Source organism: Erythrolamprus reginae, chromosome 2, assembly GCF_031021105.1.
Source record: "Erythrolamprus reginae isolate rEryReg1 chromosome 2, rEryReg1.hap1, whole genome shotgun sequence".
Taxonomy (NCBI): domain Eukaryota; kingdom Metazoa; phylum Chordata; class Lepidosauria; order Squamata; family Dipsadidae; genus Erythrolamprus; species Erythrolamprus reginae.
The window spans coordinates 185,673,584-185,689,183 of record NC_091951.1 but is presented as its reverse complement, the minus strand read 5'-3'; positions in this window follow the sequence as shown (position 1 = coordinate 185,689,183).

Genomic DNA, 15,600 nt, shown 5'->3' with positions numbered 1-15,600 from the left:
ATTTGTTTTGTCTTTTGTAATGTCAATATGCAAAAATTTTAATAAATAAAATTGTTTTGCTCGGAAACTGAGAAAGACATGGCATACTTTAGCAAGAAAGCAGCTCTATTTTATAAACACTAGATTCGATGAAGATGTTTAGGATAGCTTTGTAGGAGCAGAAAACGCAAAAACTGGGAGACCCCCTTTGCCAATCTATTCAAAACGTGTATGTCCTCCTTCCCTTAGTTTACTTTGGTAACTTTTTTTAACGTGGCCTGCTAAAGTGCTGGGGAAGGGGCATGATTAATAATTAAAATAGTGTTTGAAATATATCATGGCAAAATAATTAAGTTTCCATCAATTTGATAGTCTTCAAATTAAAGTCAGAAACTGCTTCAAAATTCCAGATATATTTTTTTTTTTGGAAAGTGAGAAGTCATTTAAATAAAACCTGTGAAGCGGTTTATACATATACATTTGTGACACTACAGAGAGGATGGACCAAGCATTCATTTGGTTCCAAGTAAATGAGCCAGCTACATAATGGTTACATACACTTTTCTGTAGTACAGTACTCTGTTCCCAACGTGCGTGCTAGAGACTGTTAGTCCAAGAGTGGTCATCTGCCATTTTATGCTGCTAAACTTAACACCACGACTGCTAAGAATTATGATTATGTAAATGTCTGCAAGGCTACAGCATTTCTAACCTGTAAATCTTTAACATACTTTTTTTTTGGGGGGGGTGGGTGGCAGGGTGTACTTAATTTTAGGTTATTTGGTAATAACAGAATGAGCTTTTATTATACTGAATATTATAAAATGGGCAAAGTTAACAAGGTGATGTTCCAGGCATATTTACCTATGCTGGTATATTTGTTTAGTATTCAAAATAAATGCTGCATTCACGCGTGGAACCTGTGAAGCAAGCATGGGGTGTCTAAAAACTATGGAGAGAAGTGGAAATGGCATAAAATGATGAGGAGGTTGGGTGTGAATAGCTTCCCTTATTTTAACAGGTGTTAACTTTCACATATTGTTGCTGCAGTGTCTGTGATGTTCAAGCTTGCTAATTTATTCTCACAGGAACATTGAGCTATTCAAGGACATTGCATTGATCCTTTTTTTCAGAATTTCTCTTTTAAAAGAGGTCAAACCTGTAAATGGAAAGGGTTCTAAAAGCAATCACCTATAAAACACAGAAAAAGGAAGTCCTCTTTCAAGGTATTTGTAAGTAAGTCTCTACCCATAATCATAATGTATGCATTGGGATCATCATGAGCTAAATCAGTGTTTGGTTAACCATAGTCTGTAAAATAAGCTGCAATTGGTTTGTTAAGGGGGGAAAAAATCCACATTATGGTTTTGCATAAAATGAATCCAGATTTTGGCAAACTTTCAGAATGGACTCTGGAATTAACAATTGCCAACAAATCACATTCTTTGGACTTGATTTTTTAATTCCTCCAACAGATTTATGGCAAATCTAGGGTGGTAGCTTAAGGATGCTCCGTCTTTTTAATTTTGTGTATTTTTATAATACTGTAATGTATATTTTTGGAAGGAGTTTTGCTTGTAAGGCACCTGGGATGACTTATACAATAATTTAGATAGACAGGCAGATGCAGTAATGAGGGAATGTTTTACATAGAATTTAATCATTTTTATTAATATTTCAGGCTGGAACTTCACATGAAACAAGCTGACATTTTGCAAACTAAGCTGGCTGGGTTCACATAACATGAACAAATCTGGACCTTTTTTTACATGAACACTCTACAAGAGGATTGTTAATAAAATATTAATAACATAATAAAATTGTATCAAACACAGTGAAAAAGCACACTCAACTAAGATTCAGGTTTACTAAAATTAATTCATAGTGTTATATTAGATTCCAAATGCTTATCTAGATAGCCACATATTTCCCGAAAACTAAAACACATAATATTGATTTTTGTTGTAATTTTATTTTACAACAAGTGATTACCAAAGAGTTATTGTTTCTCATTCAACTCATAAAATCATTGGTGCATTTTGAGGAAAGGCTCTTTGGAACAACTGAAAATATATAACAATTGATATGGAAAGAAACAATACTAGGAGTCTCTTACACTATTTTATCAATATTTTCATTTGTGCTCACAGTATGTATGAGTACACTCAATGGATTTGTGTACTATTCAAGTGAAATCACACTTTAATTCAGATCCATAAACAGTGTAAGAATTTACATTGTTGGTCAAATTTTTGTCTCCAATAAAAAACCCATGATTTCTGAACATTTAGTTGATTTCATATTTTGCCTGGTCTGGAAAACATTGGAATTTAGTTCATTCACTCATTCATTCTACTTATTTAACCACCCAGCTCACATATGGTATTAGAAATTAAATATAAATCTTGCACATACAAATTTCCATATTGTGCTGCAAAAGTAAAATAAAAGTAAAAACCTTGATTTAGCATAAACTGCAAACTCTGCCATTATCACTTTTTAATCAACCAATGATTTAATCAAAGCGCAACTTGCTAAGACATGTGGATGCTTGTCATGCCTCTAAGAACTGTTGCAAGGTTATAGTAGAGGGATGATGTTCTTAGGACAGAGGTGGTAGGTAAGCCATAGGACAACATATGCAGCTATGAATACATGCATTTTGTATATTAGGGATTTGTTTAGTATCCATACTTGGTGGTTTCCTGCAGCCTCGTTCTTGTGGGAGAAAGTAGGACATGTCAGAAAAAGGAAATCCTAGCAATTAGAGACTGTGTATTACAGTGTAGCTATCTTGGCTTGGGATAATTTGACAAGAATGTTAAATTTGTCAAAGATTCTTAGCTCTATCAGACATAGAGTTCTTAATGGGGTGGAAACACACATTAAACTTGCTGCAATCTATAGCAATATCTGGCTTCTCACAAGGTGATCGGTTCTTGCAGCCAGCAAAATCAAGACTAAACAAACCACTTTGTGGTTCTGCACCTGCTTGAATCAAAGTTGGTTGTAGCAACTGGAGTATCCCATCATTTTGCTTCTCTGCTTGTAAAATCAAGGGCAGAAAAAGCCTTACTAATAGTGGAAGCCTCTTCCCCAATCTCCCGCCCCCCAGCACGCATAACACCCCCAGATCTGTCAAAGCTTGAATACGCTGTGGAACAGGGAAAAATTCAGCCACAATTCCCAGGTTTCAACATAACATGAATAAATGGTGGGGAAAGGCTTGTCAGCACTGTGAAAAGAGGTATAAGTGCACTAGTGTGCCTTCCGTCCCCTGTCCAATTGCCCCTCCTATATTTTATGTATCTTTTCTTCCATTCATATATCTTTTCCTCTATTCTTCATTGACGTATTCTATTCTCATATCTTTTCTTCTATCTTTTCCCTGATATTTACTACTACATGTTTTTATTCTCTTTAGCTTTCAATTTGTATTGGACTAAATAAATAAATACATAAATAAATAAAGAAACAAACAGGCTTATACAAGCCCTACTACTGTAAATTACTGGGATTTTTAGTGGAAAAAGATGAAAAAATTTAAAAAGTCAGAAAACATGAAAAAAGCAAAAATCATAGAATTATGACTTCCACCCTTCTTTGCATTGAGCAATTGCCATCTTAATCCTTTCCATTTCTCTTTAAACCCTTTTCATCCTCTAATCCATACATTATCAATTCAGACTTCTTTCAACCAAAATCCATATAAGGTCTGTCTTTAAAATACATATGTATTACAGTATTTTCCTCCCTTGGCCAAAGTGGTTGGCATTGCCATTTATATATGAGCTTTGTTACAGGTCTGCGGAGAGGGGCGGCATACAAATCCAATAAATTATTATTATTATTATTATTATTATTATTATTATTATTATTATTATTATTATTATTACTTTTATAATCCAGACTTCTAACTGGGTTATTTTGTTATTTTCCCATCTTTGCATATTCAATAATCTTGCCGCAAACTACGTCATTCATTCATTCATTTGGATTTCTATGCTGCCTTCTCCGTAGTCTCATGGCGGCTTACAAAAATAGGAATAAAATACAAAATGCAGCAAAAGGAAACCCAAACAGAAAACTAGTACTAAAACCCCAAAGTTATTTAAAACCAGACATTCATGTTCATTCTAACCACAATCCCACATTCATATCATTGGCTTGGGCAAGATGCTAGTGCTCAACAGCCCCAGGCCTGCCGGCAAAGGTAAGTTTTTAGGCCAAAAGCTTTGACATCTAGATTTGAAACAAGTCTTCTCAGTCTTTCAGTGAGCCCTATATCTTTTTTTTTAATTGGCGGTGCCTTTTTTCCCCTTGTTTACTAATTATCTAGGACTGCAAATGCATCAGGATTCTCCAACACCTGCTGAGGTTATGCTACAAAGCTACGGAGCCATGCAGTTAACCATTTAGGTGACATAATTCAGAAACAATGCAGATCTTATCATTCAGATAAAACTTTAAATTAGATTCTGCAAGTAAATCCACAAAGGCTATTATCCTATACAAAAAAAAGTGTTTTAATAATCCAGCTAGTTACACATATCTGTGAAAACATGCAATTTGTTATACACACACACACAAAGACTGGCTGGTAACAAAGTGAGGTAGGACGAGCAATTTACAAGCCAAATGTAGTCCATCAACACTTACCCATCATTACAATTTAGGAGCAAGCTCCAAATTAGGGTAGAACAATTTTCTGCTTTAAAAGACAAAACATCCACTAAAAATAGGTTGTTTTTAACAGGTTTAAAGTCTATTTATAACACCAATCCCGCCCACCTTCCCAGAAAACAAAAATACAAAAGGATAAAAATTCCATCTTCAACCTATGTTGTGATATCCTTGCCACAGCCTCCAGGTGGCCAAACGTAGGATAAATAAGTATAGCACCTGTCATGTAAATAAGCCATAAGGTGACTTTTAACACTACGAGGCTGTCAGTCCAGCCTGCCATAGATTATTTCCTCAGGGAGACTTATACTGTTTAGTTGTATATTTTTTTACATTAAGAAAAGCTAATTCTACTCACTTGGTCTTCCAAATAATTTTAACTTAATAAAACAGGCAAGCAGCTTTTTACAAACTTAATTAAGCAGGGAATTTATTGCCAAACTATTTCATCATCTCTCTTCTTCAGTGTTGCTCACTACTGAATCTTTGGATTCAAAATGTATTTGAAATACAAATACTTCCATAATTCATTATCTGTCTATATAAATGAGCTATCAGTGATGTTTGCATTTATTCAGCTACTTTGGTGAGAAAAACTAAACAAGGCACTGAGGGGGAGGGAAACCCATTTTATCTGTAAATAAAACAAGCATGGAAGGGATGGATGGATGGATACACACACACACACACACACACACCCCTTGTATAAATGAGTAATGGATCAGATTGAGGATCAGTGGAGTCATTTCTGTAATTATAGTTATCCAACTATTGGATTATAAAAGCAAAATGTCAGTTTGAAGCAAACAGCAGCCTATGATTCATCCCAGTACATTGTAATTAACATGTTGACAATTCTGAACTGGCAGTGGGCTAAGGCTACACAGCTCTCTGCTTTCCTAGCCTTTGCTTCACAGCTCTATATTATATCTGATTGTTCTCTTAACATTCTGCCAATCCTTTCAGCCACTTGTCGAACATATACAAAGAGATAAAGAAAAGCTGGAATTGGAGGGGACAGCTATGTAAAACTATCATCTGATCCATTACTCAAAATTGAACGGGTCCAAAGACGGGCTACAAGAATGGTGGAAAGTCTTAAGCATAAAACGTATCAGGAAAGACTTAATGAACTCAATCTGTATAGTCTGGAGGACAGAAGGAAAAGGGGGGACATGATCGAAACATTTAAATATGTTAAAGGGTTAAATAAGGTTCAGGAGGGAAGTGTTTTTAATAGGAAAATGAACGCAAGAACAAGGGGACACAATCTGAAGTTAGTTGGGGGAAAGATCAAAAGCAACGTGAGAAAATATTATTTCACTGAAAGAGTAGTAGATCCTTGAAACAAACTTCCAGCAGACGTGGTTGGTAAATCCACAGTAACTGAATTTAAACATGCCTGGATAAACATATATCCATTGTAAGATAAAATACAGGAAATAGTATAAGGGCAGACTAGATGGACCATGAGGTCTTTTTCTGCCATCAGTCTTCTATGTTTCTATGTTTCTATCATGAATCTAATGTGCAAAAAGGCTTCACAGGTTGGCAAGATACAGAGGGGACACCAAGCAGTTTGAGACCATGGAATATGTTTGAAGCCCTGTGGCATTTGAACTTTGAGATGAAAGCCACACATACAGCTTGGCACTCATTGGACTAGTTACTTTCAAAGTGAAAATATAAGTGGTTTTTATTTATACTACCCTGGAGTCATATGATCTAGTGAATATTTATCTATTTATTGTTATTTGTTTATTTTGTCCAATACACAATACATATAGAAGAGAATAGACATGAGGTAATATATATAAAGAAAAATATAAAATAGAGGAGAAGATATATGAAAGGAACAAAATATATATGATATATGAGATAAAGGAAAGACAATTGGACAGGGGACGAAAGGCACACTAGTGCACTTATGTACGCCCCTTACTGACCTCTTAGGAACCTGGAGAGGTCAATCGTGGATAGTCTAAGGGAGAAATGTTGGGGGTTAGGGGTTGACACTATTGAGTCTGGTAATGAGTTCCACGCTTCGACAACTCAATTGTTAAAGTCATATTTTTTACAGTCACGTTTGTAGGGGTTAATATTAAGTTTGTATCTGTTGCGTGCTCTTGTGTTGTTGCGGTTGAAGCTGAAGTAGTCATTGACCGGTAGGACGTTGCAGCATATGATCTTGTGGGCAATACTTAAATCGTGTTTTAGGCATCGTAGTTCTAAGCTTTCTGTTTCTTGGTTACCAGAAGGACCTAACGTTGACTACGGAAGCAACCATTCCTATTTCATGTAATTGATTGATTGATTGATTAATTAATTAATTGATTGACTGATTGATTGGATTTATATGCCACTCCTCTCCCAGGACTCATGTCCGTATATGGATATCACTCAGGATTAGTGGCCATTGTCAAGGTTCCATTTTTAAATTTATTAAACTACAAAACCAAACAACGTTGGCTATGATTGTCATTCTAACAATTTTCCTCTAAATTGCAACAGTACAACCCCAGGGCAAACTATTATTAACAGTAGATTCATAAAACCAATCCTAGTTAGCTATGGCTTGTAGAATTGGCTTGGAATGTGTAGCAAGTTGAACAATAAACCCATTTAGAAACCAGTGTACGTAATTGTAGGCTTCAGGAAGACAGGCTGTACAATTTATAATACAGATACGCTTCTGATGACAAGGAGTGAAAAGTGTCTCATTTTGGCTGCATTATCTCTTTTGTAGACAGGCACAAGAAGCTCCAGTTTGGAAGGAAGGAGATAGAATATCATATACCGATGTTATGTATTTTTAAAAAAATCTTCAGAAGAATTAAATGAGACCTCGGAGAGATGAACCTCAGTGAAAATTTATTTATTTATTTGTTTGTTTGTTTGTTTGTTTGTTTGTTTATTGGATTTGTATGCTGCCCCTCTCCGCGGACTCGGGGCGGCTAACAACAATGATAAAAACAGCATGTAACAACCCAATACTAAAACAACTATAAAAAACCCTTATTATAAAACCAAACATACATACAAACATACCATGCATAAATTGTAAAGGCCTAGGGGGAAAGAATATCTCAGTTCCCACATGCTTGACGGCAGAGGTGAGTTTTAAGGAGTTTACGAAAGGTAAGGAGGGTGGGGGCAATTCTAATCTCTGGGGGGAGTTGGTTCCAGAGGGCCGGGGCCACCACAGAGAAGGCTCTTCCCCTGAGTCCCGCCAAATGACATTGTTTACTTGACGGGACTTGGAGAAGGCCCATTCTGTGGGACCTAACTGGTCGCTGGGATTCGTGCAGCAGAAGGCGGTCCTGGAGATATATATTGTTTCAAGCTTAATACACTTATTTTCTCTATCTTCCTTCCTTGTTGCTTTCTGTACCTTGTTTTTAAATAGCGAGCCTTACTTTTTGAGTTTAGCATAGCCTATGACAGTGATGGCAAATCTATGGCACGGGTGCCACAGGTGGCATGCGAAGCCATATTTGCTGGCAGATGAGCTGTTGCCTTAGCTCAGTTCCAACACGCATGTGTGTGCCAGCCAGCTCATTTTTGGCTCACACAGAGGCTCTGGATGGTGGTTTTGGCTTCCAGAGAGCCTCTGGGGGGATGAAGGAGGGCATTTTTACCCTCCCCCGGCTCCAGGGAAGCTTTTGGAGCCTGGGGAGAGCAAAACATGAGCCTAATGGGCCCACCAAAAGTTGGAAAACAGTCCGTTTCCGCCCTCTAGAGGGCCTCTGGGGGGGGAGAGAAGCTGTTTTCACCCTCCCCAGGCATTGAATTATAGGTGTGGGCACTCACACATGCACAATAGTGCATGCCCACGCTCTTTTGGCACCTGAAGGAAAAAAGGTTTGCCACCACTGGCCTATGAAAACCAATACAGTGTTCCCTCGATTTTCACGAGGGATGCGTTCCGAGACCGCCCGCGAAAGTTGAATTTCCGCTAAGTAGAGATGCGGAAATAAATACACCATTTTTGGCTATGGACAGTATCACAAGCCATCTCTTAACACTTTAAACCCCTAAATTACCATTTCCCATTCCCTTAACAACCATTTACTCACCATTATTACTGGTACTCATCGTTGAATAAGACCCTGAGTGATCCTGATATTTATAAACATAATTCTTTATTAACAATTATTATTATTTTTTTGTTATTTTTTTGCAAAAATTATTAGTTTGGCGATGACGTATGATATCATTAGGGAGGAAAAACCGTGGTCTAGAAAAAAGCCCGCAAAGTATTTCTTAATTAATATTTTTTGAAAAAACGTGGTATAGGCTATTCGCGAAGTTCGAACCCGCGAAAATCGAGGGAACACTGTACACATTTCAGCAAGCCTTTTAGAAACATTGTTTTGCCAGTACTGTATAGTAACCTCAGCAAAAAGGTCCATGTAAAAGATGCAAAGATGCTGCCTCAAACTGGGAAAGTGACAAATACAGATTTCAAATGCCATAGAGTGGAGGATGCTCCTTTACTAGTAATACGAAGCTGCATGAAAATGTCTCCTTACCTGATTATATTTTATAGGCACTGCCATCTTTCTTCCAAAGCTCCAGGAGTCAGATTGCATTTGGTTTCCCTCCCTTTAGCAATTATTTGAATGTTAAAAGTTTGAACAAAGTATGTTTCACCTGCCAGGCTGGGTAGTAGACACAGAGCCATGTTTCTTTATGCCAATAGTGCAGCTATGGCCATTCATTTGGCCTTAGAGGGCCATAGCAACCTACTGTGATGAGGCAAAACTAATCCAAAACCAAGGTCACGGTTTCTTCAGAGGGGTCTAGAGCTTCAAAAACTCTTGGCAAAAACATGGAAACTTAATAGAGCAAGTCGGATCCTTTAAATATCTTGGAACGACTTTCTGTTCCTTTGGATCATGAAGGGGGGGAAAATAGGTCAGTCACTGAAAAAGCTGGCAAGAGTGCAAAGGCTACACTAGGTTTCTATTATTCATGAAGAGGACGTTGTAGGCTAGCCATCATTAGGACCTTTCAACCATAAAATAATCTCCTGGATGCTATATGTCTCCCAGCTGTAGTGTTACATAAAGTTAAATGCAATGAAAATCATCTAGTGTTGTTTAAGGGCCTTATTTTTAAGTTCCTTGCTGAATTTGTCCTGCTGATTTTTTATTATTATTATTATTATTATTATTATTATTATTATTATTATTATTATTATTATTTAATTAATTAGATTTGTATGCCTCCCCTCTCCGCAGACTCGGGGCGGCTCACAACAGTGATAAAAACAATATACAATGACAAATCTAATATCAAAGTGTAAACTAACAATTTTACATTAAAAAACCTAAAAACCCCATTATATAAAAAGCATACATACAAACATACCATACATAAAACTACATAGGCAAGGGGAGATGTCTTAGTTCCCCCATGCCTGACGGCAGAGGTGGGTTTTAAGAAGTTTATGAAAGGCAAGGAGGGTGGAGGCAGTCCTAATCTCTGGGGGGAGCTGCTTCCAGAGGGCCGGGGCCGCCACAGAGAATGCCTTTCCCCTGGGTCCCGCCAAACAACATTGTTTAGTTGACGGGACCCAGAGAAGGCCAACTCTGTGGGACCTAACCGGCTGCTGGGATTCGTGTGGCAGAAGGCGGTCTTGGAGATATTCTGGTCCGATGCCATGAAGGGCTTTATAGGTCATAACCAACACTTTGAATTATGACCGGAAATTGATCAGCAACCAATACAGACTGCAGAGTGTTGGTGTAACATGGGCATATTTAGGGAAGCCCATGATTGCTCTCGCAGCTGCATTCTGCATGATCTGAAGTTTCCGAACACTTTTAAAAGGTAGCCCCATGTAGAGAGCATTACAGTAGTCGAACCTCGAGATGATGAGAGCGTGAGTGACTGTGAGCAGTGACTCCTGGTCCAGGTAGGGCCGCAACTGGTGCACCAGGCGAACCTGGGCAAACGCCCCCCTCGCCACAGCTGAAAGATGTTTCTCTAATGTGAGCTGTGGATCGAGGAGGACGCCCTAGTTGCGGACCCTCTCTGAGGGGGTCAATAACTCCCTCCCCCAGGGTGATGGACAGACAGATAGAATTGTCCTTGGGAGGCAAAACCCACAGCCACTCCGTCTTATCAGGGTTGAGTTTGAGTCTGTTGACACCCATTCAGACCCCAACAGCCTCCAGGCACCGGCACATCACTTCCACTGCTTCGTTGACTGGACATGAGGTGGAGATGTACAACTGGGTATCATTGGCATACTGATGATACCTCACCCCATGCCCTTGAATGATCCTGAGATGGTCTCTTATTAGAACCTGCATTGGTTACTTTAGTTATGAGCTCAAATTAGGGATGCTTAAATTCACTCGATTGCATCATATGATGTCACATAATATGCCTTTTGCAGAACTGGGGTGGGCGTGGCTTGTGCGTGATGCATCTGGCCCGTGGGGTGCCAGTTTGACACTCCTTCACGAAGTTTTTCAGATTCTTCAGAATCATTTCAACTCCACTTTTAAATCCCGCTTCAGAAGATGTCAGTGCAGCTTTTTGAGCCAATTTTTGCTAGCTCCAAGATTGGACAGGCGTGAAGCTGAAGTCTTTCCTTCTCCCTTCCCTCTGAGGATTACGGAAGGTTGTCACAGAAACACAGAGGGCTCATTGCAAAATCCACTGGCATTTCCCTGACAGGAGTTGACCAACCAGCTTGTTTGAAAATCTCTAGCGAAGAAAGAACTTGCCACTTTGTGCCGCCCGCTGATTGACAGCTTGCATAGTCAGGCTTTCTTCCAGGTGTTTAGCCTGAATTTAATTACTCCCATTAAAACTTCCTTTTAATCCATTTGTCTGGGCCCACCTCTAGGACAAGACGGTAAGTGGTGCAATATCCCACCGGATATTTTTGAAGACTACTGTCACATCTATCTTTAGCTCTCTATTCTCTCATATCTCTCTGTCCTGTAAGCTAAGCATGTGAATTTTATGGCAAATAGAGGACATTTGTTCCCCAGTTGTACAGCAGTTCTCAAAAATTACGATGTTCTTGCAATCAGAGAAATCATTTAAATTAGTTAAATTCACTGTTAGCCTCTCCTTGCCAGTTCCAATCTGCAATTTCCTCATCCCCCAGCTGCATAAAAGCAACCAGCTCAATTTTCCTTTTGAGAAAAAAGATGCACAATAAGAATTAGTGAGTGCTATCTATGGATAGCGAGGCCTTCTGCTGTTAATTTAGCTCTCCCGTTGCACTTTAAAATGGACAATTTCCCCCCTTGCTTATTACTTCTAAAAATTAATTGTTCCAATTAAGCAATGTTGTATTTGTATTCCTGCTAGCGAAAACACTGCTGTAATATTTTTGCTGGGAGACGTATTAAATACAGCCAATTTTTTTTAAAGTATAGTTTTGTCTTTATAGTTTCTTCCCATCCACTCTTTCTCCTTGCATTATCTCTCAGGATATCGTCTACCTGACTTTAAAAAAATTACTTCTCAAAGCCATGATTAGAAAAATTAGAACAGAAGCTAAAATGATAATCAGAGGGAAGAGCACAGAAAGGCCTTCTGGCAGTGAAGGGCTGCAAAAAAAATTTACTACCACAATGTGGGTGTGGCTTTATTTTGTGGGTGTGGCTTGCTGGCCATGTGACTAGGTGGGAGTGACTGGACGATCATGTGATGAGCTGGGGTGGCGCAGCAGGTAGAGTGCTGTACTACAGGCCACTGAAGCTGACTGTAGATCTGAAGGTCAGCAGTTCAAATCTCACCACCGGCTCAAGGTTGACTCAGCCTTCCATCCTTCCGAGGTGGGTAAAATGAGGACCCAGATTGTGGAGTCAATATGCTGGCTCTGTTTAAAAAGTGCTATTGCTAGCATGTTGTAAGCCGCCCTGAATCTAAGGAGAAGGGCGGCATAAAAATTGAATGAATGAATGAATGAATAAATAAATGTGACGAGGGGCTTAAAGGTCATGTTACTGGTTTAAAGGTGGCCAACTTGACGTCACCCAATTCAAGGTTTTCGGTTAGGGTTAGGGTGCTTGGCCTCTATTTACTATTACTGAACATCCAAAATATACTATTTAATTCTATGTATATATGCCATATATGTACATACATATTACATACAGGCACACAAAAATATACATTATCTACTATATAAAGTGTATGTACACACACACACACATGCACACACAGCTCTTCTAAAATTATACACATTCAACCTCATTTACTGCGATGGGAAAAAGCTATCCCAGAGCCCAGAAGGGGAAAAAAAAGGGGGGGGGGAATAAAAAATTTTCTACCGGTTCTGCGTACCTGACTGCACCCGTAGGAGCCCATCACTGCCTTCTGGTCAAAAAGGGGACAGGGCAATGGCCACTGGAGGCCTGATGTGCCACCATCTTGGCTCATGAGATAAGCTGGGATGGGGTGGGGTGAATGAGAGAGGCATGCTTCTTCCTCTAGCACAGAGGTCTTCAAACCTGGCAACTTTAAGACTTGTGGACTTCAACTCCCAGAATTCTCCAGCCAGCATAGCTTAAAGTCTTAAAGTTGCCAAGTTTGAGGACCCTTGCTAGCACAAGTGGAGGGCATGATAGAATTGACTGATGGGTCAACCAGCTCACTCCTTTACAATAGGCAAGCTGTGATTGATTTTGATGATCAAAAGGACAACTGCTTTTTTCTGAATAGCACTTAGACTTATATACTGTTTCACAGTGCTTTACAGCCCTCTCAAAACGATTTACAGAGAGTCATCATATTTCCCCCAACAATCTGGGTCCTCATTTTACCGACCTTGGAAGGATGGAAGGCTGAGTCAACCTGGAGCCTACTGAGATTCAATCTGCCAAACTGCAGGCAGCCGGTGATCAGCAGAAGTAGCTTGCAGTACTAACCACTGCACCACTGAGGCTCTTATCTTACTGGGAATGACCTGACGACAGACCACTACCAGCAAAATAGAGAAGTTGTGATCACAAGAGTGGTGGTAGCACATGGGAACATTCCAACCCTACAACTGAAGATAGCAGCTAGGGCTACTTGCCTCAGCAAAAGTACTGAATGTTTGAGAATCTGCTTAAACATAATCCAAGCATCCTTGCCACAAATGGAAATGCACATTTCCAACAAGTAACAAGGCACTAGAAAAAAGCTGTACCCAAAATTATCCCATAAATGTTTTGCTAGAAATGTAACAATCTTTGGGGGGGCTTTTTTTTAGCCCTGCCAGAGTTAAATTGTATTTCCAATACTATTAGCATAATATTAGTATTTTAGATAGCTTTTATGGTTGCCTTGAATATTTTGTGCATATTTGCTTGGTGCACATGTGCCAGCTTCTATCTAGGCTCTTCTCTTCCTGCCACCTCCACACTTCCTCTTTAAAAAGAAAAATTGTTTGTAGGATAAAAACAGGGACTACAATAATTGTATTTTCAAAGTAATTTTTTTCCTGCCGATGGTGTATTGATTTAAAATCTCTTTGGGCTAAACAAGGAGACTGCATTCACAATAAGACATTTCCCCTCTCTAAAATAGTACCAGGAATTTGGCTTGTACTGATATACCAATATTATTTTGTCATTTTTGCTCCCTTTTTTCCTTTATAGACATTTTGGGAGGATTAAAAATCCAGTATGTACTTGCTCAGGAACAATTTCAGTTTAAGAACAATTTTACTTTGCTTAATATGAAATAGTTGTGTGGTTTGTTTATGAAAGCCAGATGACTTTGGGGAAAAAGGAACCATTCCAATAAAATAAAATTATTTAATTAGAAATAATCAGTAATTTTATTTCCAGGCCTCCATCAAAGGAGTCCTTTATACTTTTTGCAAAACAAGATACAACATGTTGACCAATAAATAAATCATCACCTTTTACCAAAAAGAAGATTCTGGATTTTTTTTTTTTAAAGTGTAACTTTTCTCTAATTCTTTTTTTCAGTGTATTAAGTTTCTTTGGTTAAAGAGTGGGCAGCTTTCAGTCCTTGAGCCATACAGGGCCCAATCAGTTTTTCAGACCAAGAGCCTTTTCAAAATTGAAGTAAAATTTCAGAAGCAAAAACTCCAAACTACAATGAGTGGCTCTTCAGTAGGTTCAATATATTTTGTTTTTTTTAAAGCCCCAAGTATTCCAAAAAGGACTGAAAGTTCAGCCACTAACAGCTGAAAAATAAATACCGGTATATGTAGTCCACAACATTTGACCATTTTTTTCAAAGCCATGATAGCTCTAAAAAAATAACACTTTCACAATGTCTCCATGGTAACATGATCAAAATACACACACTTGCGGAACAGCACACACACACACACACACACACACACACACAGAGGTTGCAATATCCAGGAATCACATACTTGTGAAGTTTGCCATTTGCAAAGTCAAAAAGCAAAGCTGGATTCATTTAGCACCGTGGCAAAAAAGCTCACTTACAAACACATTATTGTGGTCACAAGCCTATATGTGAACTTGTTCAATCCCAGCCATAAAAATACTGGTTGCCGCAGCTTTAATTGATTTCTGAGCTGGCAGAATTCACCAGAAGGCAGGACAAGAAATAATGGATGGAAACTAATCAAGGAGGGAAGCAACCTGGAATTAAGGAAAAACTTCCTAACAGTGAGGACAATTAACCAGTGAGAACAAGTCACCTTTAAGAAGTTGTAGGTTATTCATCACTGGAGGTTTTAAAGAAAACACTGGATAGTGGACAGCCACCTGTCTGAAATGATGTAGGACCTCCTACTTAAGCAAGGGGTTGGACTCAAAGACCTCCAAGGTCCCTTCCAGCTCTATTCGGACTTCAGACAACCCATATTCCATGGTTTAATTGCATTCTGGAAGGTAATGCCAAAAAGGCATTGATATGAACTTCAAGCCAAGAACAGAAGACCATTTGTTAAGCTACATTTTACAAACACTAATTTGA